Below are 7160 nucleotides of genomic sequence, written 5' to 3' on the forward strand. Positions count from 1 at the left end.
TTATATGTTGTAAATCTCAAGCGTTGTACTAGTGGCAGACACTATACCGACCTTGTTGGTGCGTTTAACTCTAATGCCAATGTTGCTAGTTTGATTCCCAGTAGGAACAGCTGAAGCAGAACCAGAGAGGTCACATTGGTGCCGTGACCCAGATGGGAGTAAAGTGTAGAGTGTTATATGTGACGGAGGCCAGGTGCTAAGAGCTATGCAGTAAAATTTGCTACCCTGATCTCAGGAGGCACTGTCATAACTAAGGCAGGAGGCTATATACTTTAGCGTCTTTGCTAGCATCACATGTTGGAATTGCTGGTCCAAATCCTATGTGGAGATGATTGAATAGGATCGAGGGTAGGGCTGTGCAATTAATCGAAAATCCGGTTTCTATTTCCATTTTGGCTACTAACGATTATGAAAAACCATTAATCGAGATAAATGATTATTGCATCATATACCGCCCCCTTTCCAGTTGTACACATTTGTTGCTCTGCAAAGATCAGTTCCACGTGAAAATGACTAAAAGCATGTACTGTAATGTAACTTTTGCAGCACGGGATGCACAACATTCATAGATGTACGTTCAAATCATTCATATTTTTAAAAGCGCATGCTGTTGTGTGTGTGTGTGTGTGCCACGCTTGGCCTCGGACAGGCTCGGAGGCGAGCAGAGCACACACATCTAACACCATCTTAATGTGAGCGCTTTAAAGGGCACCTATGGTGAAAAATCTACTTTTCAAGCTGTTTGGACAGACATATGTGTAGATATAGTGTATATAGCATCATATTGGGGTGATATAAACACACCCAGTGCTTTTTTTTCAATTTAACAACATAAAAACGGTGGACCAATTGGAGCGGTTTTCAGACCGATTCCAACTTTACGTAGGAGTGCGGTCCCCCCGCCCACCAAATTGATTGACAGCTGCGTATTAGCATGTCCCGGTAGTCACGTGCATAATCATATCAACAAGAGAGGACGAGCGCAAAACAACCGGGAATAAAAGGTCTGTTCAGTTCGCTAGGATCATCAATCATCATCAAATGTGATCAAGAAGAGTGAGTTTTACAAGTTTAACATGTTTTAAAACAGCGCATGTGTGTAATGAATTACAGCGATTTACTTCAGCTTTACTTCATCATCACAGCCGCGTGTCAGAACAATTATAAAAAAAGGACGCTTCAATCCTGGTTTGTTTACGTTAAATCAGGTTTATTTTGTACATTAACATAACAGATATCCATACAGCAGTAGAGATTACCTGTAACATATGTGTGCAAAAAGAGTGCACACTGTCTGTGTGTGTCTGTTGCACTGTGTGTGTGCATGTGTATCTGTGTGTGTGCGTGAACTTTGTAACGACATTGTGTGACTCATTGTGTGCATCCTTTATAGCTGTCTCTTGTCTGACGCAGCCGAGGGAGGAGATTAAGGCACGCTGAAAGGCACGTAGAAACGGTAGGCGGGGAGGACTAGCCTTAAAGGTGCAGTACCACAAAACAGCCTCCTGGCGCAAAAATGTATAAAACAGAATCTTATAAAAGGTATAATAAAATCTGATGGGTGTTTTGAGTTGAAACTTTACAGACACATTCTGGAAACAAAAAAAGACTCATATTAAATCTGAAAAAAGAGGTAACCTAGGTGCCCTTTAATGGTCAAATGCATGCACTTTTGTGTCAGAGCACGGTGTTTAGTGATTATTCATATTAACCCTCATTTGTGTAATAAACAAACAAGTTGAGAATCAAAAGACATATGAAAGAGAAACAATATCAGAGCCGCACTATTCTTAAAGTGACAATGCGCTATATTCCTGCTGCCGCCTGTTTTTATTATTAATCAAACAACAACAAAATTCCTCACTGCTCTTGACTGAAGGACTTTTGTAGCTGAAGCTTTTTTTCTCACAGTGAAGATGCTTAAAGCACAGTTTAAACATAATAGTTTTAATAACTCATTTCTAATAACTGGTTTCTTTTATCTTTGTTATGATGACAGTACATAATATTTTACTAGATGTTTTTCAAGATACTAGTATTCAGCTTAAAGTGACATTCAAAGGCTTAATTTGTGTAATTAGGCAAGCCAAACTAGCCGAAATAAAACAAATAAGCCTTTCTCCAGAAGAAAAAATATTATAGGAAATACTGTGAAAAATTCCTCTGTTAAACATTATTTGGGAAATATTTATATATGAAAAATTCACAGAAGGGTGAATAATTTTGACTTCAACTGATAATCGTTTTGAATAGTCATGATTACAATTATGACCAAAATAATCGTGATTTAGATTTTTCCCATAATCGAGCAGCCCTAATCAAGGGGGTTACATCTTTTTTTTGCGGTGACCCAGTGGGAGTTTAGGCACTAGTGACAAGCAGAAAAGGCTGCAATCTTTAGCATTCTTAGTGTGCCAGCTTCTCGTGCTGAAATCAGTTTTCAAATTTCATTTGGAGCAAATTGAATAGAATCATAGAGGTTACATTGGTGCTAACGATGTTAGCTATCAAGAGCTTTGTAGTAAACTTCATCCCGCTGATTTCAAAAAATGTAATACTTACAGATGCTAGAGGCTGTGCTGTTGAATGTTGTTGTTTGTTGTTAGCGAAACCACATCTCATGTTGGAATCACCAATTTGAATTCCGGCTGGAGCAAGATGAGTAGTAACAGAAGCAGGGGTGCTGTAATGGGGTTGGACTGGAAATGATTAGGTCAACTATAATGTACTTCACTGACTGATCCTGAGATGGTGATACCCAAGAGATGTGCAAGTAAAAAAACAAACAAATTAGGCAGGGGTCCTACCAGCAGCAGAAGGGTCACTTAATATTTTTTATTATTATTGTATTAGAAATACTGGATGCTATAAGGTCTTGAAGTTTTATTCACAAATCAACAAAACACATAGCACAGATGTTGGATTTTGAGAATTAATATTAAGTAGAAGATATATAAAACTAGTCATTCCAATGTATAGGTTCAGCAATGCTTAAAACAACAATGTATTTGTTTGGTACACATGCATGCCAAACCAGAAATGCTTACCATCACACTCTGCTAGCCACATTTCAGACCAAAGAACAAGAGGTAAAAAAGCTTGTTTTACAAGCAGACTTCCTCCTAAAAGTCATCTTGATGGCCTGACTTTTTCAGAAAAATGGTGAAAACAGATAAAACTCGTTTCCCTCCTCCCTCCCTCTCCTGCTGACTATCATGCTTGTTTACTTCCATTCTCCGTTGTAGATAGAAGCCAGCCAGAGCACTTGCTTTCCAGGTGATTTCCTCCCGCCGATATGAAGGGCTGAATCAGATCCTGCATGTTTAGACAGTGCTGAGGGCTGAATGGAGACTGTGGATATAGTGCAGGCTTAAATTGGCAATGGTTTTCTCCATGACAAAACTAAAATTCCCCTTGTCTCCATAGAAAACGTCAATACACCACAAAAATAAAAGCACTAGTTCACCCAAAAATGTATCTGTCATTATTTACACCAGAATTTTGTTCCCAGCATGTATGACTACGATATTTTCTTACAGTTTATTTTTGTCCATTGTCTTTTTCCTCATCTACCTCTATCTCATTGACCAAAGCGCATCTTAATACCAGGCTTAAATGGGTGCAAAGATATTTGGACTAATATGAGGGTGAGTAACTGACAACTGTCAATTGAGTAAAATATGCTTAAGAGAAAAAGACTGAATGGCCATTAACCACTGAGTATCTGATCCAATTCAGAGGCTGCATCCCTCAAAAGCCACATTCGAAGACCAATTGAGTTGTGGCATGAAGCAGTTTTTGCAGCTTTAAACGGCCAAGGACAACCCAATTAATAAATCATTCACTTAAGAAAACGGTGTTTAGTCATCAATGGTCTTTGATGTGAGCTTCACATACTTTTGAAAATCCAATGTTTAGTTCATTCTAATAAATACTCGTTGGAGAAAATGGGACACAAAGGGATTCTTCCATAAGGGGGTTTTTAATGTCCAAATCCCATTTCACAATGATTTGGCATTCAGGATGCACAGCTAGTACCGATCCCAATTTGGGATCTCAGAGTCCAGACTTAAAACAATTACAACAAGCTACAACAAGACTTTTTCACAACCATACTTTGGATGAGAAAGCACAGCAAATATTCCCTTTATAAACATCATTCAAATAATTTGGTGAACTTTTATTGAACTTTAGATTACTAAAGAGTGCTTGTGTTGGGTAAATTTCCAGTGACACAGTGCCAATTAAGGCATGTACTGTCTTCCATGCCTCTATTCAGGGCTAAGCAATGGTTTCTTCCATGACTGAATAATAAAATTCCCCTCTCTCTCTCCACATCGGACATCGATACACCACAGAATTAGGAGGAAAACATTTTGAAATTCATCAACTGTGGGCTTGTTGTCCATCCTAGTCATGGAACCTGAGATTTGTGTTTATGTTGTGCTCTGCTAAGGATGGAAAAAGAGCATCAGTGTTCATCTTTGTGGCATCCAAACCCTTAAAGGTTGGTTGATATGAGAAGTCAGCCTCTTAAAAAGAGTGCTTAACTTATCTGTTGCACACCAGGTGTAAATCTCTCATCAGACCCCTTAAGATGAGCGTAAAAGTACCGGGAAATATCTTGCATGCTCTTCAGCTAGAACTGTTAGGAATCATTGAGCAGGTTTATCTTTAGAGCTGCTGTTTCACAGAACACACACCAAGACTCCCACAAGGGTTAATAAGTTGTTGAGGCCAAGAATAAGATTTTCTTTGCCACCCACATGGATCAGAATTCTAAGCTAAGACAACAATATGGCTCTTAGTCCTTTCATATCTCAGTATAATGTGGCTGATACTTTTTGTATTTCACATCCTGTTTGCCGAGGACTACAGAATGGCTCACTCATCCTTGTGAATTCATCAGTTTCAACTGTGTTATTACAACATATCAGTTTCTGTAATTATAGGCATACTGGTTACAATAACACTGTTACCGGGGAAACCTTCAAGGACAACTGGTATTGAACCTAACAACTATGTGCATGCGTTAATAAAATATATAACTCAACAAATAGTGATACAAATAAACCAAATGCCTGATTTACAGATAAGTCAGACTCCATTTTCTAAAAAATAACTGCATTTGTATTTGACACTTCACTTTTTGCCTTTAAAGGAGAAATCAAACTCAGTTAACCTGAAAAACCTCAAGACAAAAATACATTGAAATGTATTTTAAAATAAAATAACAAATTCATCAAATTTTAATGTATCAAAATAAACTACACAATACAGCAGCCACAAATGTATATAAAATAAAATATTGAATTTTGGTATTGTAAATATACTACGAAGTTCTTTCAAAAGGGAGCATGACATTTCTTCGCAGACCTTTCATCCATAGGTATTTTCAATCAGTCCTTTCATCTTAAACGGACTCAGTGAATTAAAAATGTTTGGTAGTAACAACTTTTCTCTGCCTAAAAGTTAGTGAGTTGGTCATGTAACCCAAAGTTGCTGGTACAATTCCCAGTCCTGGCAGGAACTGATAATGATAATGAGTACATAGTACTATATCTGTTGATTGTGTTTCCACCCATTGCATGACCAGTAAAATTGCCATCATCTCTGCTCAATGATTATTCAACCTATTAACAATCTTTTATTTCAAAAGGGATGATAGGCGTAAACGAAGAGTTTATTTTAAGTTTTGGTTTACAGAATTTCATAAATCTAAAATAAAAAGTTAATAAAATAAAAAGTTAGTATTATAATAGTTTGACTATTTAAATCTTCAATACTTGATGGAAAAAAAACATGATTTCTGAAAACTACTACAAACTCCAGTTTTAGTCATTTCCATAAATCATGTCTTTTTTTTGCAATTGCACTCTTTAATGCACAACATAAAAATATCATCTCTAATTTACAAAAAAAAAATTGGTTTTGCAAATAAACTTTTAATTTATTTCCTGTTGCTGCCATGTACGTTGGGAGTTTTTGGCAAGTTTGTATAGTATTATTTTTCATATATTGTGACATTTTGACCTTTAAGTCTGGTTTAAACTTGTGCGTTGAGTAATCTGCGTGACCCACGTCACATGCCTTGCACGTTGTCATGCATTTATACTTCTGCGCGCTGTTTGCATTTTAAAAAACGCATGAGGTTTTTATGTTTCACTGTGTTCGCAGATGTTTTGTTTTTTTCCTAACGCTACCTTAATGTAGAAGTAGCTCAAACTCATTTTGAGGTGGAAACCGGCGGACGTGCAACTACTTTAATCATAAGGTAAACATAAAACAAAAGTTTTCATCTGGAGCTCCTTCACGGGACTCAACACTTGTAAACACTCGCTCCAACGGGTTCGTGCAGCTCTCAGTCCCGCTCACACTCGTCATCGCTACCAAGCCGACTAATCACAGAGCTTTCGGCGAGCATCGTTGCGACGTGTAGTTACATTTTTAAGAGGAGCGTGTCAGCCACGGCAAGGGCTATGCGACCACGCGTATCATACGCCAGAGCATATCCATGCGCTTGACACAGAAGTATACATTAGCCTTAAGGCGTACATCTTCCATCCCCTCACAATTCGTCTGTTACTTTAAGCGTAATTTCCTTGAAGTATAAAATACTCCAACCATTGACCACATTCTTCAGAATAAATTAATTTTCTGTTCTGATCTCAAGTTTAGGCAAATAACTGAGAAAGCACCAATCAGAGGCTGCATTTTTATGACATCATCATGTACTGTAGATTTCTTGCAAAGTATTTTACAGTATTTTAAAACTACAAAAATACAAGACACTAAATTATTTTGATTCAAAATATCAAGCCATTTTCACCAGCCGTATCAAATACAAATGACAAAATACTATTTTAATAAATATTTATTTAGAATAATATTTTAAATGCATGTATCATAAATACTACCCATCCCTGCCTCAAGAGACGATCCAAGATTTTTTTTTATATTAAAAGTAACTCTAATTTGTGCATCAAAAAGCTCTGTATTGTGGATAAAAACAACTGCTTTGTTTTCACATCCAAAACATTTGACCAAATCTACTGCTTATATTTATATACTCATCATTTTTAAATGCTGTTCTGTTTATTAATTCAAGCTGTGAGAGCACCGTGGGATTTAGACTCTCTGAAAGGTTTAGATTCACAGGT

This window comes from Danio aesculapii, chromosome 24 (genome assembly GCF_903798145.1).
Source record: "Danio aesculapii chromosome 24, fDanAes4.1, whole genome shotgun sequence".
Lineage (NCBI taxonomy): Eukaryota > Metazoa > Chordata > Actinopteri > Cypriniformes > Danionidae > Danio > Danio aesculapii.